Genomic DNA, 27,098 nt, shown 5'->3' with positions numbered 1-27,098 from the left:
GGTCCCTGGGAACAGCCAGGTTGGCTGAAAGGAGCCTTATTGGTAGAACTGGAGGTAGGTGTCTTCCTTGGTGCTGGAACCGTCACAGAGGCCCTGGTCTCATCCTTAGTCTTGCAAACTATGGGGCGCTATCTGCTCCCCGCCCCTGCCAGGGCCAATCTCGCGCTGGTTCTCAGAGAACAGAGACCCCCACAGACTCCATGGCTTCTGTGACCTTGAGTGAGTACGTGGGCCGGGCAGGTCTTCTGCTGCTGACGCCTCTGGGCCGGCCATGGCAGGCAAGATGGAGGCAACATGAAAGAGGAGACAATAAATGGCTTCCTACCTTGCTTTGATAATGGGTGAGCTTTCTGGATTGATTAATCCTCACGTTGCCTTTGGAGCTTCAGTTCGGGACTGACAGTAACGAGGCTCCCGAGGACTGGGCTAATTTGCACGCCATTCACCAGCTCCTGAAAACCCATCAGGGCTGCGGAAGAACTGTGGCGGCGCTTGACCTCGTTCAATGGGAGAGTGATACGCTGGGAAAGGGGCCAGTTTGCACAATGCCCCAAAGAGCAAATTGGCCCAGCTTTGTTCTCCCGCCTTCTTTCCTCTTTCATGCAGCCCGGGGCTAGTTAAGTCGTCCCACCGGGGATCAGGGCTTGGGTCACTCTTGGCTGCCTTTTCGGGTGATCCTGACACCCCCGCCTAGTGTGATGGAGGAGGGGCACCCCCAAGAATCCTCATTGTCGCCTACCCCAAAGCTCCTCTTCTCACTGTCCTGCCCTGTCACCGAGGTCCCAGCTGGAGCTAGTTTCTCCCACTTCTGAAGAGGAGGGACATTCCTGGCCTGTCTTACGCCCCCACCGGGCCACGGTCTTATTTGTCATAGTGTGGGGGCCCAAGCACATTAAAATGACTGAGACGGGGTCCTTCTAGTTCCCGCCAGTTTTCCATAGCTACCTGTATACAAGGATAACCTCTTCTCTCTCTTCTTGGTCCCATCTTCTTGTCCCCCATCTCAGAGTTGGCCTCCAGGGGCTGCCATTGAGAGATGTCCCTCCTGGTAACGAATTCCTTTTACGGGTTGGAGTCTCTGAGTTTTTCCTTGCTGCCTTTCTCCATGAGTGTTACCCACATACGAGACACCCCGCTAGTGAACTCATGTTTAGAGATACCTTGTTAGTGGGCACATGTGTAGGGGGCTTGAGGGCCTTCCTGGAAGGAGGAAGGGTCACTTCCAGGAAAGCCTGTCAAAACATTCTCTTGCCTTCCTGGAGGGCTACACTTGCAGAAGTGGCCTAGGGTCACATCCTGCATGACGGTCACTCCCGTTTGCCAGAGGGAACCACCACCACTAGCAGCAACAGATTTTTGGGTCCCCAAATTAGCCAACCATGGCCCCCTATTCAGAGACAGGAGGGAAAGAAGCAATAGGCTAGCTCTTCATACCTGATGAATTAAACATGACAAGCCCATCCAGTCAAAGGCACATGTTTTGCCTAATTTGCCAACACATCATCCCAACTATCTTGTGGGAAGAGGGCTGTTATCCACAGGGCGGGTGGCAGGATTACAGTACCACTCACGCTCGTCACCCCTGGGAAGGTGCCATGCTGGATTTCGTTTTGGGGGCCTTGGTGAAGCCTGTTTAGTTTTACCTGAGAGGCCAAGGGCTTCCCTCAGGACTCAGATACGATGAGTGCCCCCCACCTCAGGACTAGATACCCACGATGAGGCGTTGAAAACGCTGCCAGAGCACGCTTTTCTGTGGAGGCCCGTGCGATCTACTGAGGAAGTGGGATTTCCAGGACACTGTGCTCTCTTACAGTCGGTCAGCAACAAGGCTGGAGGCCAGGACTCTGGAGGCCAAATGCTGCCCTCCTGGGAGGCCTGGCCACCCCCCATTAATCCTCTAGTTCCAGATCTTTATCAGGGCACGCTACCTGGGACATTAACTTGGAAGCACGCAGATGAGAGAGAGGGTGTGCTCTGAACCAAACGATGCAGCCAGGGGCCTAGCACCAGACAGGTGTCCGCGTCCCACTGAGTTACTTGGTAAGACGGATCTGGAGCCTGCGACTTCTACCTTACCGCAGCCTGCTGTATCTGGAGGCCGCATGGCTGACCTGGCAAAAATGCTTCCCTGTGAAATGTTTGCTGCAGAGGGAAAGCATAACAAATAGAAAAAGATTTCCTACTAAATGTAATCTAGAAACTTCTAGAACGAGATGGGCAACTTCCAGCCACCCTCTTCCCCTAAGCCAATGGTTCTCAACCTGCAGTGGCCCTTTTGGGGGTCGAACAGTGCTTTCACAGGGGCCGTATCGCAGATATCGTGCATAATCAGATATTTACATTATGATTCATAACTAGCAAAATTGCAGTTACGGTTGGGGGTCACTGCAACATGAGGAGCTGTATTAAAGGGTCAGGTCCAGAGCCACTGCTCCAAGCAAACATGGCTGGATTTAGATGGCGCTGAGCAGCCGAAGTGATGGAGGACTTGGGAAGCCCATTTCCAGAGGCACAGTCCTGTCAGTCTCTCTAGGCCTAGACCCCAGGCTGAGGACAGGGCCACCTCTGTGGAAACTGCAGGGTGGGTATGACTTCTTCCTGAGATGAGCGTCACACTCAGAGGTGGGTACTGCCTCGATCTTGTGTTCCTTCTTCACTTGGCATAACATGGTGGACTCTGCCTAGCAGAGAGATGCCTGTGGGCAGAGGCCATCCCCACGGCCCATTCCCAGCAGAGCAGAGCCTGCCCACTAGGCACAGGCCCAGAAGCACCCAAAGCCCCTGCCCTCACGAATCCAGAAATGCCCTGTCTGTCCCTGAGGTCTGTGTGCTGCACCTGGTCCCCGAGAGGTTCCCTCCAATGGCTGGAGCCTGGGTAAGGATGCTGAAGCCGGCTGACAAAGGCCATCCTCAGAATGTCCTTTAAACACGCAGTCCCCTCTGCTGACCTGTCACCACCTTTCGTCCTGATGGTCAGTCCTGAGCTCTAGCGTCGCCTTAGGGGAGGGGCCTGAGTGAGAACCAAATGAGCATCCCTGGTGAAAAGGTAAAGTGGACGAAAGGGATGGCCCAGGAGAGAGAAGGTGCGACGGACGGAGCCTTGCCTTGGCAGCGCAGCCAGTCTACCAGACTTTCCTGCATTGGCAGGTAGCATGTGAGCATGCCAGGGAGTTTGGCAGGCTGGACCACAGGACAGGGTCCACCAGACCTCAGAAAAGCAAAGTCATTCTGGGTCAGAACCCCATAGACAGGAAAGGGCACGCTGGAGAAGGTGGGCTTGGAATAGACAGGGGCCTCTGGGCAGCGCCATCCTGTTCCATGTCCTAGCACAGTAGTGGCAGCTCCATCCTTCCCCTGCCAGCAGATGCCTGACAGGCAGGTGGGCATCGGCCCAAGGACCCCCACCCTGGCACACTGTCTTCACGGACCTGTTCAGTCACCCGCCCCTCAGTGCTGGTGGCTCCGAGGCCACGCTTGCCGTTCTATCCTTTCCCACTGGGCGTGGAGGGGCGGCTGAGGCCTTCTCCCTGCCAGCCCCTGCCCTCCTCCTCGGATGCCCTCAGGTCCTGATTCCCCCTCGGCTCTCACAAATTCTGCCCGTGTCCGCACCCTCATTAATCAATGTCAGCGCGGCGTCGGCAACAAGGGCCGCATTCTTCCTCGGCCCCTCAGCCTCTTACATCCCATTGTTCCAGGCCGATTCAGATGGCAAGAAAACAGCCCATGCAGCACATAAAAGAGATGAGACAAAAATGAAAAGAATCGAGGGAGAAAAAAGAGGAGGCATTTTCCCCCTGAAACACTCGAATAAATACTCAGCAATGATAATTTAAATTATTCATACATTTATGAAAACATCCATTGAAAGCCGAAGTGTATGATGCTCTTTGTCTCTGTCTCTTGTCTCTTGTTCGGGATTAATCTTTACTGTAACTCAGGCCGGCCATGCCCCCCTCACAAAGGCCACACTCTCTTTCCATGGGAAAAATGTGTCCACATATCACAGTGAAATGTTGGGGGAGAAATTTGTGCTGAGGTGGCAGTTGCCAGGCCCTCAAGATGTAGGACGAGCCATGTCCAAATAGTGTCCCACCAACAAAAAGGGCTGAGCGGTTCTCACGTTGTCAAGCCGGTGACATCCATGCCTTGGGGCTGGGAAGCTGCAGGGGCCGCTGCAGAGCAGAGCCCCATGGAGCATGCGTGCCCCTGGTGGCTCTGCACCTCCCACCCCCACCCCCAGGAAGGAGCTGAGCTGCGGAGGGTGTCCCCATTAACAGCCTGCCTGGGAAGGATGGCTCTGGCAGCTGCTACAGACAGACTGAATTCTAGAGCCGGTGACTTGGAAGGCCGGACCTTACACACATGGAGGGAAAGGCACCTATGGTCCTGTCCTGTAGTCCCAGATGGCCTCACAAAATGAAAGACGGGCCCAAGCCAGAAGCCTGAGACATTCTGTTAGAACAGAAAGTGGGACTTCACCAGTGGCCAACAGCACTGAGATCGGGGATAGACAGCCTCCTGACCATCACCTCTTCATCACATGGACATCCTCAGCCCTTCTCTGTCTCGCAGCCTCGTCCACGCCTTTCCAGGGCTATGGCCAACCACAGCTGGGCTCAGGCAAGGCTTCCTCCTGTGATTAATCCCGAAGTCTACTGCTGTTCCTGTCGGAATGTTGCAAGGACAGGGAGAGACACCTACACTTGTGCTAGGAATGTCACCCCTCTGGTGTCTTCCCTCCCAGGATCCTTGATTAGTATTTTGGTATTTTCAAAGCTCTTTCCAAAATGGGATTTCAAAAGATCCGGTACAATTATCCCCAACACTTTCTTCCACGAGGAAGCTGGGCTTCCTGGTTCTGAACTAACCAGCAATGATTGCTTCCTGCTGGAGATGGCCCAGGATGGCCTGGCCTTTGGAGCTGTCCTGCCAGCTCATCAGCAAGGAGTTCAGGATTTGGGGAGCATAGAGATGAGCTGCATTGCAGGGGTTTATTCAGAGACTCTCTTGTTCAAAAAAGCAGTACCATGACGTTTGGGCTGGTGCCCTAGCCCTATCCAGACTTATTTGGTCTGGAATGGAAACAGGACCCCAAGGGAACAGCCCTCTGTGCTGGATTTATGGTCTCTCTGACTCGGGCCAGGTCAGAACCAGAGAAGAAACCCGTCCCTTTCACTCCTCACTTGGGATCAAAATGAAGCCTGGGAGCCCCAGGAAATGGAATCCAGCCCCTTTGAACTTGGCAATTACACAGTTTGCATTAGCTCAAGTTCACGGGGCAAGCGAGGGGTGCTTCAGCCCACAGCAGCCAAGCTGGTGACTCCAGAGCAAGACATCCTACTGAAGTCTGGCCGGCTCCAGCTGCTGCTGCCCTGCCTTAGCTGCTGGAGGAAGCAGCCTGGCTTCTTGCGATCTCTGCAGGCTCCTGCCTACACCTATCAGGGGCGCTCTCTGCATTCTGTCCCCCAATAAATGAAATGTTGGGATACCTCCCATCTCATGTCACCAATGTTGGGGTCTTGGAAGGTAGCCAAGTCCAAGCCTGAGGGCATCCCTCATCCAGCAGTAGCAACAAGAGAGTCGGCCTCTCTGCTGTCACCTCTGACAAAACACTATTATGTGGCCGAGTGAGGAAGACTTGATCCCACTCACGGAAGGCCTTAGAAGTCACAGCATGGACAGTGTGGGAAGTTTGAGAACCTTAAAAGCTATAGTGTGGACACTGTGGGAGCCAGCGGCTCTCAGCAGGGAGCCCAGGGGCCTCAGAAGTCATAGCATGGACACTGGGAGAGCCAGTGGCTCTCAGCAGGGAGCCCGGGGGCCTCAGAAGCCACAGCAGGGACATTGGGAGAGCCAGTGGCTCTCAATAGGGAACCTGGGGGCCTAAGAAGCCACAGCATGGACACTGGGAGAGCCAGTGGCTCTCAACAGGGAGCTTGCAGGGCACTCTCAACTTCCTCTCTGGTTCATACTTTTTTTCTCTCTCATGGGGGTCTCCCAAGGCCTTTCATTCGGATTTCATATCCACATAAAGACATCAAGAAAAGACTCCAGCAGAAAGAATTATTAGGCATGGCTGTCAAAAGCTTCATCAGAAAAGCACAAGGGAAGGAGGGAGGAGGCTCAGTAACCCTTCGTGTGCTGGCCTGCAGCCTGGAATTCTGATTAGCTCCGGACATGGAGGGCAGGGTCTGAACATAAGGAATAAGCCATCACACGTGTGTGCCGGTACCCAGTCAGCCGTGAACTCACACACATGTGCAATACACAGGCAGACATGGATGAACCTGGTTGTTGATAGACTTCTAAGGTGTAGCTCTCTGGCTTTGGGTCCAGGCAGCCCTCCTAGGCTCTTGGCTTTTCCATCTGTTTCTCTTTGTTCTCCTTAAAGGACGGTGCTCATCTGCCGTCTAGACGGGTGTCTTCACCTGCTTCTCAGGTGCTGGGGTCTCTGAACCTTGGAGCCAAGATGAAGTCAGAGCAGGGATGCCTTCCACCCTGGGCTCACATTGGGCAGCATGGGTGCAGAGTAGATATCCCAAGCATGCTATTTTGGAAACCCCTTTACCCCTCTGGCCCTTTAGAAGATGTGCTTGTGCTTAGGAAGGCACGGACCACTGTGGGTATCTCTCCTGTGTTCATCTTCTGCTTTTCTGGAGAAGATCTTCCTTACCTGCTTGTCCCAGAAAGCTTTGCCACCTGCTGAACCCTAACAGTTCCTCAAAGTACAGAATGGCCTTCCAGAGGAAGGGTTCTGGGGACACGGGGGATGCTCAGCTGGTTGAGCAATAGCTTCTGGGACCGGGGCAGAGAGAATCTCTGCATGGGCACCAGAAGGCCCCTCCGCATTTGTGGTAAGGGGCCCCCAGCCTCAGGATGCACAGAGCCTTGGGATGCGTTTTCTACTCAGCCTCCCTGAGCACAGAAACCGAAAACCGCATGCCGACAAACAGCTCCCCCGGCAAACGTTTTTATTTCCAATTAGCAAAAGAAAAATTGCTAATTTGCTGTAGTTGGACCAGGCTGACGTCTCAATCTGCGGAGTGTCAGAGCAGTGAAAGAAAATGCTTCACACTGTGCTGGCGAGAGCCGGCAGCTCTAAGAGGGTCAGGGCAGCGGGCCCAGAAACCAGATTGACTGGCCACAGTGCTAAAGTACTCACACAAGACACACATTGTCTGCCGTGCCAGCTCCCGGAGGACCTGCTTTCTCATTCTCTCCCTCAGAGTGCAGCGGAGCTGGGCGGGGGAAGGGTCCAGCGTGGGAGGAGAGGGCCAGAGCCAGGCAGTGAGCCTTCGGGAGGGAGGATCTGAATCGTCTTCAGAAAGGAGCTGCAGAAGCGGGCTAATGATTGCTCTGGCAGGTCTACATCATTTGGAAACAGAACGATAACCCCACTCCCCCCCCCCAAGCCCAGCCGCAGCTCTGCCCCCTGGAGATCCCGGTAGATAGTGTCTTGAGGTTGACCAGGGAGGGGAACACATCCAGCAGGGAATATGCAGTCTCTTTTCATGACCTGGAAGAACTCACTCCCCTAGAAGTCCGGGCAGTATCTCTCCTGATCTCAGATGCAAAGACAGGGCTGAGCCTGCTCCTCGGATTCCTCTAGACATGGTATCTTCTTCACAGAGCCGGGGTGGGATAAGGACCAGAAACCAATGGAGTCTCCCCTAGGAAACAGTAAAGGCAGTTCTTGGGCCACAGATGTTTGGCACCGAAGTAATAATGAGCCTCCGCATTGACCACATAACCTCAGCCAGCAGAAGCCTCCTAGGCTCTCACAGGACCTACCCCGCTTTGCCCACGGCTCCAGACAGAGGACATCCATTAAGTGCCCACACCAGCCATGATGAAAGCATCCGTCCTGCCCACTCGGCCCACACCGTCTGTCCATCTGTATGCGATACCTCCTTCCGCAGTCCCTTCTGCGGGTCTCAAGCCCACCCACCTCACAGGCCTGTTCCGAGAAGAGCTCTCAATGCTAGGAGCCACATTGCTGTCATAGTGTGCTAGTCGGCCGGGCAGCCTCAGGACAGGCTGTCAGACTGCTGCAGACACCCCCTAAACCCCAACCATAGATGCCTGTGGCTTCTCTGAGTCTGTCACTTCTGTCTAGCTTGGACCTCAGAGCAAGTCCTAGGAGGAGGCAGCTGGATGCAGGAGCATGAGGTGTCACTGGCTCTCTTGGGGTTTGGCTCTGCAGAAAGCATGGGGAAGGTGATCTCCAGAGTGTCTGGTTAGCCCGATTGGATGGAGCTACTCAGTTCTTTTCCCCCTTCCTTGGCAGCTCCTTTGTGTCCAGAAAGAGTGAGAAAATGTGACCCTGACATTGGATGGGGACTGAGAACCAAAGCATTTTAGGGGTTCTCCTTGGAGGTCTTCTGCACTGAGATCTTGGATGTGGAATCCTACTTACAGGTGGCCTCAAGGAAAAAGAAAATGAGCCCAGCCCAGCCCTGGGAAGAGAGCATCATAAGAACAAAGTGTGTCTGCCACTGGCCACGCTGATTCAGATGCTCCTGACACCATAGTCTAGTCCTTGTTTCTGAGTCCAGCATACCCTGTCCAGGGAGCACACACTATCACATAGCCCCAGATGATTCTTGAGGCAGAGGCTGGGAATGGATCAGGTAGAGGCTGGGCCCAAGCCATCAGAGCTGGCCGCTGCTGATGTCTGGTTTAGACCTGCCATATGCAACTCTAGTACAACGTGATCTTGGAGAACATTCTGGTGTTTGGCAAAGACCTCGGAAGGACCCACTGCCTCACTCTAATCTCTAAGGAAATACACACTGTTCTAGGAAAGCCCAAGGCTATACTTGAGCCCTCCAGTAACAGGGCACACCTTCCTACTGTGTATCTTAGAATAGTTACTTGGTCTCTCTGAGCTTCTGACTCACAATGTAAGAGACGCAGTCAAACCAGATAATGCATGTGGGACTTTTCTTTTTTTATACAAGATGTAAAGAATAGTCTGGATGTGTTGTCTTTGTGCAAATACAGAGAGTGCCTACAGCTGTACAGCTGGGGAATCCTTAGTCCTCGGTGGATGCTGTCTATAGGTACTATATTTTCTTCAGGGAAAATAAAGAGTTACTGCTGGGGCCATCAATCACAGAGAGCCTGGTCTCAGACCTGCAGCACGGTGCCCAAGCCCATGGGGCAGGATAGGCATTTGGAATATGTCCCTTTCTCCCTGGCTCCCTTCCTTCTGGTCCTGAGCTATCCAGAGCACGTATGTATACATGCTGTGTACATGCAAGCACACAGACACACATGTGTCTATAGAGAGAGAGATACACATGTGTCACACATGAACCATGTTGTACCTGCCTGAGCTCACATGCACATACCCTGGGAGAAGCGTGTTGTTCCCACATGGAGAATGTACTCTTAGTCCAGAGCGCAGTACCTTGAAAACCTCCTCAGCACTTTCCTGGTGAGGGGAACTCTGCATGAAAGGGCACCATGGTTTTAAACATGGTGTAGAAAACCTCACGATGGTATCTTGTCACTCATCTGACTCCAGACCCTTGGATGCCCACAGATTTCCCGTGGCAACCTGCAGGCTGGGATGAGCTAGAGCCGGGAGGATGGTGGGGAAGGAGGGGCCATAGCAGGTGCAGAGCAAGGGCTGGCCTCAGCAGCAGGTGCCCTGACCTTGAGCTCAGGTTCCCTCCCACTCACCCCTCCCCCACAAGGCTGAGCTCCTCAGGTAGAAGAGCCAATGGCAATAGGCGAGATGCCCCCAGCTGCCTGCCACTGTGAGGCCCAGGCTGTGGGGTGCATTCCCCCCCAGCATCCTGAGCAGGAAGGAAGGAAGGAGCCAATCCGCCCAGCAGACCTGAGTACCAGCCTATTCTTTCTCTGGTAAAGCTCCCTGCTCCCCTCCATCCAGCCACCAACCTTCCCACCTTTGCTCCCTGAGGAATCCTGGCTGTGGCCTCCAGCAAGCTCCAAGTGTTATACCCCACAGGGCCCTACCCAGGGATGGGCCTGGCACGTTCTGGGCCCTGCCCATGAGGCCTTGCTCACTAGCTACTGTTCAGGGCCTGTGTTCTGTCCTGGCTGCTCTCCAGAACTGCTGGCGTCTTGGCCCTGGCGGAGCCCAGAACATGACCTCTGGCAGTAGGCGGGGCCTCAGTACTTTGCAGAGCCCGGCTGGGCTGTCCCACGTGCTGCCTGGGCTGGGGACCAGAATTTCTGCCTGTGGAGTGATGGCCGATGCAGGGTTCAGCTCTGATCCCTCCTGCTTCTGTCTGCTCTGAGGTGCTTAGATTTGGGGACCCATCAATGTGCTTCTGCACTTACTCTCAGGAGGAACTTAGAGGGTTTTTGTTTTGTTTCAGTTGGAGGGGCAATAGAATCTACCGTGGAATCCACAGCTTGAGACCCCACCTACAGAGTGCATATGCTCCAGGCTGTGTGAGCAAGTGGACACACGGCCCTGTCCCCGACACACCTTCAGAGGGCTCCATGAAACCATGCCCTGCCTCTGCCTTAGCCTTCCTGTACTATTAAGGAGTTACCAAATGGGCACAACCTGGACCCATTTTGAAAAGGGCGCAGTTAACCACAGTGTTGATTACAGGGTTACTATCTATTGATTTTTGAGGTGAGCGAACGTTTTCTAAGTTTATAGCGCCTGTTATCTTTTGACTAATAAGAGCAGTGCCGTGAGCCGAAGTTCATCTTTCGTCTGGGCAGTTTCTGAGCTCAGCTCGACTTGCACACCCTGCACAGGTATGCCAGGGGTCGCACACAGACACAGACCTTGCCAGTGTGACCGAAGGAAGAGAGACTTTTGGCTGTCACAATAAACATGTAGGGCATGGTTGTCTCAGTTTTGGGGAGGTGGAGACAGGAGGTTCCTAATGTTTGTTAGCCTATCAGCCTAGCCAAACTAAAGCTTCAGGTCAGCAAGAGACCCTGTCTCAACACACACACACACACACACACACACACACACCTGTATGCACAGACACAAAAGTATGGCCAAAAATCTAGAATAAGATTTGTTTGTTTGTTTATTTTTTTATTTATTTATATTTAGGTCAAATTAAGCTCATCTAAAACCTGCTTTTTCTGTCATGAGTTGTGGGGAAATACAATTTGAATCAGGTATTTGGATGGTGGACATATGTTGTGACTTTAGTAACAAATTTCTTGACAAATCACAGTCCTGGTACAAGTGTTCCAACCTCACCCAGCTTCCCGGCTCTCTGCTCTCTTCAGCCTTAACTACCTCACATGGGTGAAAGCATCAGGCTCCATCCTCAAATATTAAGACAAACGGATGTCACTTTCAAGAGCATTAAATATAATAGAAAATCCATGGAGGCAATTGAGGGATTTCTCTTCCAGAGAAGCTGTTGTGTCAGGTAAAGAGGCTGCAGTAGATCAGTTTGCTCCACCCCTCAAATAGATAATCAATTTCCCTGAAAGCATCAATAATCAGAGTGGACATTTATTGCCCCTCGGATGGTTTATCTCTGGGGCTGGGGCAGCAGGGCTATGATGAAATACCAAATCTCCTAGGAAACACAATTAAATGCTGTATGGATAAAGGATTTTATACCATGCACCCAAAAAAGCAATCAGATTCATAATTGAGCTCTATGGGATGAAACCAGCCAGAAATAAATATCACACCCAAAAGACTATAACTTGAGTCCTGGTGTTATGGGTCAGGCAACATTGTTGCCAATATGTTGTTTGTTTAGGGCTGTAGCCTGGCCTGCCCCTGCCTGCAGGTGTGACTGTCTGCTCGGGGCTGGCGCTGGAGCTTCCTGTTTTCTTGGAGGAGGGAAAGCACATTTCTGGTCTGCATTAACTCAGACTTTGAGGAGAACTGTATATACTAACCTTCGTGAGGCATCCTCACAGTGAGGTCGAGCAATACGGGCCATGGTTGGGATAGAAAATGCCGAGGCACATGGGACCAAAGAAAGAATTCCATGGAAAGCGGGACTGTCTGAGGGCTTTCTCCCCTTCTCTCGGGTGTCTGGGTGACCCGAGCTGGCCTAGGCAGGAGCTCTTGGGGAGGCTTAAGGTCTTGATTCTCAGATTGTTGTCCCTAGAGACGTTGCTGCCTCCTGCTGGAGTCAAATCCTAGGGACTCTGATGGAGTCAGAGGCAAGGATTAAAGCCCCCCCCCCATGCACCATTGTGTCTCTGCTTGGGCGGGGGCGGGGGCGGCAAAGGGATGGGAGGGCATCTTTGGTCTCAGTTCAGGTCTGCTTGGATCAGGAACTCGATTTTCAAAAGAACCTTGAGAACGTTAGAGTTTAAGGTCATGTACACTTGGCAGAATATGGCTTTTAGTTTGGAAAGGGGAAAAAAGTATAAAGGGCATTTTGGATACAAAATAGCTCTTTAAAACAGCATTTTGATGAGTTAAGTATAAATAAATCAGAAACACACGGATTTCATTTCCTTTAAAATACCCGCGGGCTCAAACACTAGCGGGAAAAGTGCCTGGCAAACGGCGGTTTGGGATTTTGACAAACCCAAATATTTTGGAGAGGTTTCTGAGCTGCTTGCACCCGGTCTCCTCTTAGCCCTGCCTTTTGTGAGTGCCCAGCTGCCCCTGGGGGACAGGTCCAGCGGCGGGGGACTGCTCAGGACTGTATTTCTAAAGGGTAACCAAGATATGTTTAGGTATGCACAGGGTGGGCGCTTGCATGTTGGTGTGTACAAGTGCTCAGAGGGAGGAGAGGCTCTGCAACTTCGTTTTGGTGTGAATGGAAACATACACACACACACACACTCGTGTGCACACATACCCTTCTTGAAGGCTGAAATAAGGCTCTGTCTGAACTTGTATAAGGCCGGTGGTGGTGTCTGCTCAAGGCCCAAACCTCTGGGCTCCTATCAAGAGATTTTGCCTCAGAAGGGTCAGTCACGGGGCACAGATCCTGCAGATGGAGCCACCAGTATAGCCAGGTGTGTGGGCAGACCCACGGCAGCTGCATCCCATGGCAGGTAACTCTGTCACCTCTGAGGAACATATCTGACTAGGTGAGGGCTGATTTACCTGTCCCTGTGACTCACTGTGATCCCCACTGTAAGCCAGGTCCTTCTGTGGCTACGTTAGGACAGACATTAGTCTGACGAACTTGTGCTAAGAAAGGCTAGAGGCCCAGCGTACAGCTGTCTCTTAGGACGTAGGAACACCAGCTTTCTCCCTTTCCCCAGAAGCTCAGGTACCTACAGGTAAGTCTTCACACAGCTAACTATGAGCTGCTCAGAATTTGATCTGCCACAAAATGTTGAGGGAGCTACTCAGACTGGTGGAGCTCACCCTGTAGTTTTATAAACTAATAAAATTTAGAGGCATCCGAGGAGAGCGTGGAAATGTCATCTGCATCACGGGGCTTTCTGGAGAACCACCTGGAGTGACATCATTCAGTCACGGGTTCTTTACTGAGTGTGCTGTGCAGGCACACCCAGGTTCTCACTCGAGACCCCTGAAGGAGCAGACAGGCAGCGCTCTTATCTGAGATCTGGCCCATCGTGGTCGGCTCTGTGTCTCGCTGAGAGACATAAACAGAAAAGCCACTTGGCAATGGTTGCCTGAGACATCTTTCCCCCCACAATGTTCCTTTTGGCATCTGATTAGAAAAAAAAATCTTGCAATCAATACCCAAAGTTGGATTTTGAGATTTTCTGCAGGATTGGGCTTGGAGCATTTAATAACAAGGTTCCTTACTATACTCACCCTCTAAATTTATAACAAAAACAAATATTTCCCCTTCCTGACGCAGAAGGCCATGCCAACGGCATGGAGGAGCCTGGATACAAGGGAGGAAGCAATTGGATCCGCTTAAACGCCACAAACATAACCCCCCAGCGCTTCTTAGCAAGACCGGGTCCCTTAACGGGGACCCCGGGGAACAAGAACATTCCGGCTAATCTCCGACCACTTCTCCTAATTGTACGATGTTATGCGCTAATCAACAGCCAATGCCTTTTCTCTGTAAGACCAAGACAAAGCCTCAAATTACTAATTACACAAATACAGTGTCTTTTGCTAATTGGATTGGTTAATGTTAGTTCATAAAGCTCTTTAAGGATAGGCAGTGTGGTATGAAAGAGGCAATTCATACGTTTAATAACAGGCTAATAACTGTCAGCGATGAATAATCAGCTGTTGCCGCGTGTGCGGAACGTCCTGCGCTCTTTCCAGCTCTTTTGCGCGCCTGTTACAAATTAATGCCTTTGCAAGAGCCAACTGGTATGTCAAACCCCTGTCTCCTGCCGCTTGCGTCCCCACCTTGCCTCTGGCCTGCGAGCCTTGGAGCATATGCCTGGCCACAAACGTGGTGGCCATGTGGGGAGTTGGTTCTCCTACGTAAAATGGACCCCTGTTACTCCTATTGTTTATGAAAGAGCTGGACGATTAGGGACAGGAGCCAGGGTCCCGAGTCCTTGTCCTAAGGCCACAGGCTAAGCTGTTTTACTCAGTGACCCTGGGCAAGCTCCTTGACCTTCACAGGCCTCAGTCAACTCAGCTGGAAAATTGTGTAAAATGATTGTGGTGGCTCTGAGCACAGAGCTGCTGAGTGGAAGCGCTGGGTCGAGCAGACCGGGGTGCAGGCAGCCACCGTGGCTGGGTCTGACTTCCTCTAGAGAAGCCAGTGCTGAAAGGACTTCTGAACCCAAGGTCCTGGTTGGTAAATTGCAAAGACCAGTGTCCCCAGCCCCTAGCTCACACTTCACAGTCTCACTGAGCCTCAGACTCAAGGTCACCATAAGATATTAGAAAAACAAGCACAGTAACTCTGTTGTGAGAATCTTCCAGGAGAGCCCAGGTTCTCGGGAGGGCAGGTAATGGCCTTAGCTTGGGGACTTTTCCTCCATGTGCTTAGGAAGCTATGAAGGAGCTAGAGAGATGGCTCAGCGGTTAAGATCACTGACTGATTTTCCAGAGGGACCGGGGTTCAATTCCCAGCACCCACATGGCAGCTCACAACCATCTGTAACTCCCGCTCCAGGGGCTCCGACACCCTCACACAGACATCCAGGCATGAAAAGCACCAGTGCACATAAACTTAAAAGAAATACATAATTTTAAAAGAAGAAACAGCTGTTCGAGCCCGCGAGTGCAGCTGAGCCATCAGGTGTGGGCTTCCCTCCTCCCGCATGCCTGCAGGTGTGGGCTTCCTGCTGTATTCCAGCTTTTTTTCTGTTTTATCTGAGTGTGTGTTTCCATCAGGAATGGTCTTTAGGACAAAAGGGAGTCTTTCCGTGGGTCTCACAAAACAAGAAGCGTGCTCATGGGATGAGAAACGAGCTCAGGAGGGAACGTGAGCTATTCTGTTCTCCACAAGCGTGTCTCATACTGGAGGCTTCTGCTGTATTCAAGGTGACTTTGAGACCAGGTAGCCCAGAGGAAGTCCCTCACAAGCCATGGTTTACCTGAAAACTTTTCAACTTTCTGCTGACACAAAACACCGTGTATTCAGCAGAACTTCAACTTTGAATTCTGCCCTGTAGCTTTTCCTGGGCCAGTCACACACAGTATGATCCTTTCTCAGCCACTGCCCCTAGGAAGCCGTGCAATCACAGGGGAAACAGCCGGCATTCTGTAGCATGCTATGCTATGCTATGCTGTGAGCTGGGATGTCCAGAATGCGAGGTGTAGCCAATGTGTCTTTGATCTGTGGTATTTTCAGCTTAGGATGATTTATCAGGACGTGACCCCATACCAAGACTAGGACCATCTTTATAGCAGCTCGTCATAATTAACACCGTTAGATCAAAACAAACACACTGACTATAAAGGGGAAAAAAGGGAGTTTTTTATCCCTCCCAATCAGCTCTCCATTACTACTGCCCCTCCGTCCACTCCCAAGAGGGGGATCAGGCTGAGAGGGTGTCACAAGAGAGGCAGGACCAAAGCCTAGAAGGTCTTCATTGGCTCCTTCCTCCATCCCCAGAGCTTTAGAAGATGCAGCTGACCCAACTGTGGAACCAAACCAGGTTGGAGGCAACTCGAGGCTTTGAAGATGTCTGGCCCTCGCTGGCATCGGGTGTCCTTGCCCAGATGGTTCCTTTTCATTAGACTCAGTCCTTCCATGCTCACCCTGATTTCCTGCACCTCTCGCTGTCTCTCTCTGCACGGAGTGTGCTGGGCCGTCGCCTTTCTGCCCACACTTCCCAGACTCTCTCACATTCATGGGTGGGCAGACTTGAGCTATCTTTTCAGTCCTGGACAAATTCTCCTGGCTCTGGGATCAGGGTTTTCAAATGCTATCTGTGCCTAGCGCATCTTCCTCTGAAGCCGAGCCTCCCTGGTTCAGATGTCCCTTCTGGATTAAATGCACCATTTCCACCGGGTCCTTGGGAGGAGACTGGCCCAGCTGACTGTAGGAACAGTCACTTCCGTGCACACAAAGGTGACAAGAGATAGAGCTCTGAACCATGCAGAGAAGAGGCTGACATGTTCCCGATGATCTTTGTCACTCACAGTGTGGCCTATGTAGAGGACCTACAGTTGGGCATGTCACTCGTGCCCTGAGCTGGTCCTTCTTCTGTGCTGACGGGGTCACCCTCAGTCTTTCTGCAGACAGATGATGACTGTGTTACATTAGTTGGCAGCCACGCTGCAGCGTGCCACTAGGTGCGATGGCTGGGCAGAGCAGATGACCATCTAGCCCCAGAGGTCTGTGAACTCAGCGGCTCCTCGGCTCCTTCCCACATGTGCCTTCTCCTGACTCTGGCAGCTGAAAGCAAGGCGGGGAAGGAAGGATGAAAGGGTCTTGTCTTTTCAGAACCGGAGAAAGACGGGAAGGCTGCAGGCGTGGGTGTTTTCCTAAGGCACATGGGCAGCAGGTGGAGCTTGCCTGTGCTCCCAGGCTCTTCCAGAGAGCAGCATCCTACTTGGTGATGCAGGAAGCAGAAAAGGGTGACAAGGAGTAAAAACCACGCTCCACACTATCCAGGACATGAATGCCCTCGGTGTCTGGCTTATATTAACTGAGTGCTTCTGATGTCGAGTCTTGAGGCAGGAACCCTAGCTCTCTGCAATGGTCTGAGATCCCTGGACTCCCATAGGGTTGTCACAGAATGAAGATCATAGGGAACACTTGCATTTACCCACTGATCTCTCTAGTTGAGAAGGACAGGGACACCTATTATAACTCACCCCAACAACCTGACATTCTCCTCAAGGCAGGCATTTCTCCTCAAGGAGGGGGAAGAAGGTCACTTTGAAAGTCACTCCAGATTCCCCAAGTGTACCCAGGACTCCCCTGAGACTTGTTTTTGGGGTAGAAAACAAGAAGTCCCGCCTTCTAGTTCCATGGTCACCTAGGCCAGAGTCTCCACCAGTTCTGAGTTCTGGAATACAAGACCTAGGCCTGATGAAGGGACCTCCTTCCCTATCTCAGAAAGTCACGTGACTCCAGGTAAACTTTGAAATTTCCCTTGGGATGGTTGTGTGTCTCCCTGTTGGGGAAAGAGAGAGGGAGTGGGGGGAGCAGAGCCATTGCAAACTGCTTCCGATTACCCATCTTTACTCAGGGGAGGCTGCAGCTGGGGATTGTGGGCTTCCAGGTCCTGTGGGGTGGGTCCCAGCAGCTGCTGGCCAGACCAGGTGTCTCACAGCAGCCCAGACAAGGCTCCTAACCCACCCTTTCCCACCTTCCCAGAGGCAAGCAAGGCCATAAGGCATCAGGAGCTGTTGTTTTTTCTGCATGGGATTTTTGTCTTTGAGAGCCACCTCATCCCTCATGGCCACTAGAAAGCCTGTGCCTACCTTTTGTCTCAGGTCTAGAATATCAGGGTCCTGTGATCTCTGCCATCTTTCCATCAGCAGTGTGGGCCAGTGTTAATGCTCTTCTGTAAAATGTCTGTGTGCCATGCACAGCTGCCTACACTTATTCTTCATTTCGTGGCCCCTTAAAACCGAAAGAGCCACACTTATCTGAAAGGCTGCCCCCAAGCAGACCACAGGCTGGATGAGACCTATGAGCCATAGAGAGTAGCTGGTCCATGCCCAGTGCTGGTACAGCCAAGATGGCTCCCTTTCCCTACCCTGGGATAGGATCACCTAGTATAGATTAACCTCCTTAGGACTTGATGTTAGTGTTCCCCCTCACAGAAGCTGGTCCATCTTTGGTAACAGTATTACAATTGTATCCTTTTATCTCCTTTGGCAGCTTCAACACATCTTCTAGTCTATGTTATCCCATACCACAGAGGCAGAAGAGAGGTCATAGGGCCACCAAGGGCATGCAAGGTGTCTTGTCCCAGCCCTGTAGCCTCTCCCAGTTCTGTGAAGGTTCCATACAGGAAAAGGACAGATCAAACACCAGAACTGTCTGGGGAGCCTCTGAGGGCAGGCAGCCTCAGGGCGCGCTTGCTGAAATCCAGCAGGGCTGGACAGTTCTGCATAATCCCACAGCATTTCGCTATGCCTGATCCCAACAAGGGCAAAACGTGGGGCACAGGCGTTGACTTGAGAGCTGAAGGCAGAATGGGGTGAGACAAGCCTGTATCTCCCACCCCACAGAGCAGATCTGAGCCCCAGGACTCCTGGCTACAGCCATGGTCTTGTGGGTTCTGCAAGATCCCCGAGGCTGGAACTTCGCAGCCGTGTACAGATTCCCCCACACAGCTGTTCCTGTAATTGGGTCCCATTAGAAAAGTGTGCGGTCTTGTCTGGCGGCGACTCTCAGCCTCCCTCTGCCCCCTCCCATAGTGGTCTCAAGTTAGCACTGTAGCTGTGACCAAACCCAGACACTTGGGCCTCTGCTATCCCGTTATCCCTTCTCAGCAGATTGGAAACATCATCGTTTATAAGAGAGAAAGCAAGGCTCCTTACACCCCTGTGGATGGTTTCTTCAAATAGAACCTGTTCCACAAAAGCCAAATGAGATAGGCTCAGTGCACACTCTGCGAAGTTGGCTATGTGACACTGGACATGCGCTCCAACCTCTCTCTAAGTCTCTGCATTCTCTGGCATAGATAAGGATACTTCCTGAGAGCAAGGAGGAAGACCCAGGAGTGACCCCTGAAGACGGGGGAGCCATCACAGCTGTTAGTCTACTTGATACTTTGTTATAGGTGGGAATGGGAACAGTGGTACAGCTGGCCTCCTTGGCTGCTAGTTTGCAGGAATTCAAAGTTGAGCATGGGCAAACTGATAGGGAGAATCGTTAGTGTGATAAATGCAGGTGAGAATTTATTTAAAAAAAAACTGTGGCCGGATTTTCTTGGGGGCAGGCGTTATAATGGGAACACCTGTGGTGGTGTTCATCTTCCTCCATCTCCAGAATGCACTATTGACCCCGCCTTCTTTTTGTGTGTGCGTATATCTTCATGTATGCGTGCAAGAGTCTGTGGTTGCAAATACAGTATATATGCACCGACATTTAGAGGCCAGAGGTTGGCACTGGGTATCTGTCTCTATTGTTTGCCACCTTAATTTTTAAAGGAAGGTCCCTCACTGAAGCTTGAGCTTGCTGATTTGTCTAGATTGGACGGCCAACAAGGCCCAGGGATCCCCCTGTCTCTGTCCTTCCAACATTGGGATTACAGGTGGAAAAGTGTGTGTATGCATGTGCTGGCATGCGGTTATGTGTACCACATGCATGCAGGTGCTTGGGGAGGCCCTGGAATTGGAGTTTCGGGCCATTGTGAGCTTCCTGATGTGGGTTCTGGGAACCAAACCTGGGTCCTCTGCAGCAGCAGTAGGTAGTCTTTACCACTGAGCCATCTCTGCAGCCCCTGGACTCGCTGTTTTGTGTGGGGCTCTGGGACTCTGAACTCAAGACTTCAAGCATGTGCTCCAAACAGTTTCCCAACTGAGCTGCTTTTTTTTTTTTTGCTACTGTTTGTCCGTTTAAAGGGGATCTAAATTTGTTTCACTTTGATTCACTCCCACCTCCAGGTAATGAATGGTTGCCTCCAACCCCAGTGAGGAAGTTATATCACAGCCCCAGAAGGGCTGAAACGCCAGGGGTCGAGCCCCTGGGGCCTCTGGATGTCGCAGTTGCGTGACAGAGTCTCCATCACAGGAGATCTACGAGCTTTCTATTCACTTATGATTATTAAAGATTGCCTTAACAAACAAGCCATCGATAAGTGGGGTCAGGTTGAAGTGCATTAATATAATTCTATCAATATGGAGGTTATTTCTATAACTAGACAGGTTCAAAATGAAAGACAAATGCTTGCGTGGAGCCATTAGTTAGCCTGACGATTTGTTTTTCCCCACCTAGGAAGCAAAATGCCCTCGGGAGACAATGAGGCACAGGTCTGTAGGGCCACTCTGGGTCTCTGTGGGCTGTCAGCAAGGATCCCCGGTGGTACCTGTGCTAACCACCCTCTGGTTCTGGGTGATGTCATGTGCTCGTGCGAGGGTTTCCAGAGCTCTCTAAGTAAGATGGGAGAATGGCAACGAGGGTTCTAGGAGTGTGAGCCAGAAAGAGCTGCCTCTGGGTTCGTGATGGATAGTTCTTGTGTTGGTTTGAGCAACCAGGGGCTAAGCAAAGAAAGGAGGCATGGATGTTCCTGTCTGGGCTTGACACAGACATCTGTTCTTGGTGCTGGGACTGCAGGTCAGCATAGAGTGCTTGCTTAATGTGGTTCCAACGTTAGCATCCAAGAGTGGAAAGGGGGTGGGGAAGAGAAGACAGGTGGAAAGGAAAAAGAGAAAAAGGAAGGGAAAGAAGGATGGATGGATGGATGGATGGATGGATGGATGGATGGATGGATGGGTGTATGGGTGGGTGTATGGGTGGGTGGATGGATGGATGGGTGGGTGGATGGATGGGTGGATAGATGGATGGGTGGATGGATGGGTGTATGGGTGGGTGGATGGGTGGATGGGTGAGTGGATGGGTGGATGGGTGGGTGGGTGGGTGGATGGATGGATGGATGGATGGATGGGTGGGTGGGTGGGTGGGTGGATGGATGGATGGATGGATGGATGGGTGGGTGGGTGGGTGGGTGGGTGGGTTGATGGGTGGATGGGTGGGTGGGTGAATGGATGGGTGTATGGGTGGATGGATGGATGGGTGGGTGGGTGGGTGGGTGGGTGGGTGGATGGATGGATGGGTGGGTGGATGGATGGATGGGTGGATGGATGGATGGATGGATGGGTGGGTGGGTTGATGGGTGGATGGATGGGTGTATGGGTGGGTGTATGGATGGATGGGTGGATGGGTGGGTGGGTTGATGGGTGGATGGGTGGGTGGGTGGGTGGGTGGGTGCAGGGAGGCTGTTCTGGGCCAGAAAAGAATTCAGACAGCAGGGAGCCTCCCTTGCTTCCATAAATTTGTCTCTTGGAACTTGCAAGAATATTTACAGCCACCTTCTGTTCCCTGTCCAAGTCTGAGTCCAGATTCCTCCCATACATGCTACGTCGTGGAGTCATCCTGGGCCTGGCCTGGCCAGATTCACCTGCGTCCCTCTGTCTGAATGGTTAACCCTTTGCTGAGAGGGCAGATCTTGGGATAAGTGTTCCTATCACAGAATGACAACCTTGATGAGCTTTTGGAGGTCTTGTGGAATAAGGTAGAATCCGTGGGGATGGGTGTGAAGTACACACTTGTGACATCATGCTGTGTGCATAGAACATCCAGTTCCTATAGGGCTAGATCTGTTACTAGTGTTTGCAGAGACATGGGTTCTCATAGTCCCCATGAATATCCAGGAGTGGCTGTCAATACAGACCTAGCCCATGGTATTTTAGTGTCTCTGGGGCCTCGTGCCTGATATGTCCCTGCTTCTGGATTCTTTCTCTGCCTGGTGTCTCTTCCCCTCTGGGGTAACTCACTGCTCTAGCTAGAATGCTCTAAGATCTGCTGGCCTTCACTGGGACTGAGAGCACTGGTGGAAAGATGCTGGTCAAGAGAGTAGGGGTTGAAGGGTCAGGGTCAAGGGTCAAGGTAACGTTCCACTCTTCTGCAACTGATGGCTTTTACCCATACCAGGTGCTCAGCACAGGGAGTTAGGGCATCTCTGGATTAGTCCTGTGGCAGCTGAGATGAGGCCCCACCCACCCACCGCAGTCCCCTAGATCCTGCTCTTTCTGGTCTGTGTTCTCCACAGCCCAGCTCTTCAGAAGGATAGACACTCTGGAGTGAGACTCAGCTCTGACCCCCTCTTCACTGCTGGCTGTGTGTCCCATCCTGGAGCCAAATGTCAGAGCCTCTTAGACTCACACACAAGCCCTTCCCACACTAAAAATGGTTGCATGTTGTGAACCATTGTCCGCGAGTCCCACATGTCACCCACTCCTGATTTACATGCACGTCCTCTGCAGACATCAATCTTGCGGGAGCAGGAGGAAGAAGCCATCCACCAAGAGCCTGGTAGGATCTGAACATTTCTTTCTCCTGGACTCACAGGAGCCCACGCCCCACACTGACCCTTTTCCTGGCCCTGGTCCTCAGCTCACTGCTTGGGAGGGCAAGGGGAGCAGAGCCTACCACGGCTGCTGACTTCTTCCTCCAAGTTTCACTCACAACCATTCTTCCACTAGTGCCCCTTCCCTGGGCTGCAGCCACTATCCAGGACTTGGGTGGCCAGGAGTGGGGCCCCCAGTCTTATCAGCCCTCTGGGGGTGCCTAGTGGAAGGATCTGTTGTTCTGAGGGACCCCTATACTGACCAGCACCTATAGAATGAAGCTGAGCAGAAGTGCTGCCTAGCCTGTGTGGAGAGGGTCACAGCCTTGGAAGGTCTACACTCCGTAGGGAAAGGCCAGATTCCTGAGGGGAATAGCTATATAGAAGGGTACTGCATTCGGCCAATCTGTGTCCCTTTCCTCAAAAGAACAACCGTAGGGATGGGAAGTGAAAGTCTTTGTAAATGCTTCCCCCATAGGTGTTCAGCCCTGGGCCCAGCCTTCAATCTGCTATGGCATAGCAGAGCTTCAAGCAGGAGACGGTTAAAGTCAAAGACAGACCACTCCTACCTGCTTGTTGCCAGGGTCTCAGGAGTAGGGTGTCAGGTCCTGCGGAGGCCTGGGTCACCAGCTGCCCAGATTTTTAGTAAAATCCAGCTCCTCATCCAGCCTCCATGCCTTTTAGCAAGGCAGCATCTCTGCCTGTGTGGGAGGGGCTCCCCAGCCCCTCCTCCACCTTTGCTGGTTCTCTGCTACATCCCGTTCCTGCTCACCCCTCCTCCCTACCTCAGGGTCCCTGCACCAGCCCTGCCCATGCTCGCCCCTCCCTCAGGATCCCTGTGTCACAAAAAGTCCGGGTTCATTGGCCCTTCTTGCTAATGTTAACTGTTGGAATAAGTGTAGTGAAGGAGCCACTGTTCAGTGCGCTCCAAGTCACTGCCTGTGAGGCGGTGTAGACAAAGGTACCCCATGCCTACCCACAGATGAGGGTGAGAAGAGACATTGACCCAAGACAGACAGAGACGCCGTGACCTTCAGATCCGATCACTCCACAACAGGCCGCCACAAGCAACAGGCAGCCTCTGCTGGACAAGGTGTCTGACAGTGTGATCGCAGGCCCAGAACCGCCACTGAACAGAGTGTTCTTGGATCATCCGAGGGCAGCCAACCTGTGCCCAGGTTCTGCATCACGATGCTGGCCTGGCTGCATAGGGCAGGCCCATGCCTAAGGGAAAATGTTAAATGTTTGGGCACAGGACTGAGTGCCACTGGCCCCATCAGGCCCCATCAGGCCATGCAGAAGGCTGGGCACACCCCATCCAATCCATGAAGGGTGTGGGATAGGGGGTTCCATCACACCCTTCATGAGGAGTGGGTTTCACAGGGGACTTCTGAGAAAACCAGTGCCTCTCCTCATACAGAGCTAGGGTCCAAGCTGCCCAGGGTCTTTGGCTAGCCATATAGGACAGCTCTGGAAGGTAGGGTGATGTCAGCATTCCCCTGGGACTGGTCTCTCCGAAGGAACTCTAGCAGGGGAGTTAGGACATACCCCTGAGGACAGGAGGGCTGGCGGAGCGCAGACAGGCGTGGAGAGACCTCTCTGCATTTTAGGGATGGGCTCCAGAACGGTCCTCTGCTGCTGCGCTAGACTGTATAAATATTTTTCTTAGGAGGAAAGAGAGAGCCCCCATTCATTAGACAGCTCTCGCTTGCAGGAACTGAGAAGTATCTGTTTAGGCATAAAAGCTAAAAACAGTGTCCACTGCTCTTAAAAAAATCATTTCTACAGCTCAAACATGGCCAAGCTGATTTTTTTTTTCAAATGCAATAAATAAATAAATATGACCCCACTCTCCCAGCTGAGAGCACAGGAGTTTGTGTCAACACGGCCAGATCCTTTGCTCTGGAAGCCAGGACTGGCCTGGGGATTCAGAACATCTCAGGGTTCTCACTAGAACTGCCAATGCATGTGTCCCAGCTCAGCTCTGGCCAACGCTCCCGCCATGGAGTGTGTCCCTCTCCTAGGGAGATCCGGACAGGCATCAGGTGTGGGACCTGCAGGGCCCATACAACACAGGGACAGAGGCTCACATGCCAGCATTTCCCGGCCTGCCCGCCATTTCTTTGCCTTTCCTTCCATGTTTTCACACCCCCGCCCCCTGATTCTGTTTCCTGGTGATAAAGCCTAGATCAGCTACCTCCAGGCTCTTCCATGAAGGAGGTTGTCCCAGAAATGCCAGAAACACCAGATGATGACAGCTGCTGATGTCATTATAGTCACCCGTAATGAGGTGCTCGTGCACCACTTATACCAGGCAAGATGTCAGGACTGAACTGTTGATCTGGGAGAAAAATGGAGGGTGAACACTATTCTTCCAGAAGTTCACCTTCAAGCTGGGCGGTGGTGGCGCACACCTTTAGTCCCAGCACTGGGGGGGCAGAGGCAGGTGGATCTCTGAGTTCAAGGCCATCATTCCAGGATAGCCAGGGCTACACAGAGAAACCCTGTGTCAAAAAACCAAAAGAAGAAGAGGAGGAGGAAGAAGAAATTCACCTTCAGCCAGTAAAGTACTTGGTGCGTAGATTTAAGGGCTTGGGTTCACTCTCCCAGAATTCGCCTAATGACAAAAACGTCTATACATCCTGGTACATATTTCTAATCTCCGTACTGGATAGATAGAGACAGGAGGGTACCTAGAGCTCACTCACCAGCCCATCTAGCTGAATTAGTAAGCTCCAAGCCAATGAGAGGCATTAGCCTCAAAATGCATGTATGCCCATTTTTCATCATCCCAGAAAGAGTTAAGGGTATTCCTCTCCAAAGACTAGCTGGGTTCTCATTAGGGTAGCCCCATGCAATCCTGTTCTTGAGCTTCTGAGTAGAAAACTCTGCGGTAAGAGCAGGCCTTATAGAGCTCAACACTTCTGATGATGGGAAGGTCAACAGCCACCATCATGTGTCATCTACTCAGTGTCCCCCAAACAACCCTGAGCCCACAACCTCCTCCAGTCATCAAGCAAGGCTCAGAGCCAGGACAGGATGCCTGGGAGTCCCTACCAACATTCTCTTCATAACATCACAAGTACTCTGCCCTTGTCCCGACTCAGAAGAGATCCAATAATCAACTTCCTGAAGGTTCTGGACGCACACACAAATCCTCAGATCCAGAGAAACTACTTCAAAAACATGTAAGAGAGGAATATGGGCTAGAGAGACACAGGCTATGTACAAAGGCCCAAGGACAGCCCAGAGCAAGCCAGACCGTGCTCCCCAGTCTGGCTGTTCTGGCTTGGAGTGGCCTTATGTTGGGGCTCATGTTGGCTTTCTCCCATGGGTCTGCTCCCAGATTCTTTGAAGGGAGAGACGCCTTCTGGGATCCATTTGTGACACCAAACAGAAAGTCGGCCCCCTTGGGGGATATGCCAGAGTTTTGGAGCTGTGAGCCTATGAGATGTCTGTATGTGTGTGTCTACTCCTCACCAACCTCTTGGAGAACAGAGGGTATTTATTTTAAGAGTCAAAAAAGATGTTTTGAGCAACCCCACTTAGCTAAATCCTGGCACCGATACTTGAGAGAGAAGCTAAATGCCGGAGGTCAAACCTCGCTTTTTTGGCTAAAATGTTCAATCAAAACACACCTAATACTTCTGCTGGGGTGTGGGGGAGACGTTGAGAGCCTGGGGCAGCCACTGCCAGCAGTCGGCAAGCCGGCAGTACAAGCGCTGAGGCTAAGCTAGCAACATAAAGAGGGTTTTCAGCAAAAGGCAGCCCAGCCAGCAAGGAAGCCAAGGCTGAGAGGCTCCGGAGTGTGTCCGGCGGTTTCTCCACCCAAGGTCAGCAGCGGGTGAGGAGGGCCTCATTAAAGATATTTCTACCTGGCAAGGCTGCCATTAAATCAGAACCTGGCTCAAACCTTCCCTTGCAGGGGGCTCTGGAAACTCATGAGGTGCCAGCTTCCTCTGAGGGCGTGATGCTCCCTGTTCCAGCACTAGTCACTCAGGAAGCCTGCCACAAGATACTTGCTTGGTCCTCGGCAGCTCTCAGTTTGTCTCGGTGCAAGCTTGCATGCCCCACAGCCCAGGGAGTATCTGCTCAGAGTACGGGTGAAGAGGGCCAAGGAACAGAGCCCCAGCTCCTCTCCCCAAGGCTGGCCAGGACCCATGACCTAGAAAGCACAAGGCTCTGGTTGTTCCCTCTTACTTGGTGACTCTTGACGAGAGTTGTAGATGAGGTCGTTGATGTCCTTTTGTGAGTCCCCATCTGATAGCGAACTCCAGGGTAGGTAGTAACAGTGCCCATAATGACATAGCAGATGGGTTAACTGGGCACTTACCCACGGCTACTCCTTAGCTTCTGATGTGGGCCCTGCTTGGGACTACACTCATCCGCAGGTCTATGGAACACAGTTTGCCTTCCCCTGAGTTAAAGGGTGACAGGCAGGTTGGGAGAAGGCTGTGCGGCCGCTCACAGGCTGTGTACGGTGGCAAGAAGACCCAGCTCCCCAGAACATTCCTGCTGATTTCCAACTGAGGTGTGGGGCATAAGCTGGTGTGGGTGACCAGAGTCCTGCCTGGAACACCATATCTCGGAGACACTGGTAGCCTCTGCAGCGTCTGCAACCCCCTGCGAGAAAGGCCACTATGGTTTCTGGAACCCAGAACTGGCAGACCCAGCTGTCTTTTCTGTAAGCTGAGGCCTCGTGCCCCCAATCTATCTCAATATCTTCTCATTCCACTGGT

At 52.2% G+C, this 27,098-nt stretch overlaps 1 protein-coding gene across 9 annotated transcripts in view; it reads left to right on the top strand.

Moving 5' to 3' along the window:
- The window catches only part of Prdm16 (PR/SET domain 16), a 307,893-nt gene that overhangs the window by 122,620 nt on the left and 158,175 nt on the right, over nt 1-27,098 (top strand). The window lies entirely within an intron of this gene.

The sequence above is a fragment of the Microtus pennsylvanicus genome, chromosome 13 (assembly GCF_037038515.1).
Source record: "Microtus pennsylvanicus isolate mMicPen1 chromosome 13, mMicPen1.hap1, whole genome shotgun sequence".
Classification (NCBI taxonomy): domain Eukaryota; kingdom Metazoa; phylum Chordata; class Mammalia; order Rodentia; family Cricetidae; genus Microtus; species Microtus pennsylvanicus.
The sequence above is the reverse complement of the archived record's forward strand: the minus strand, read 5'-3'. Positions and strand labels throughout refer to the sequence as shown.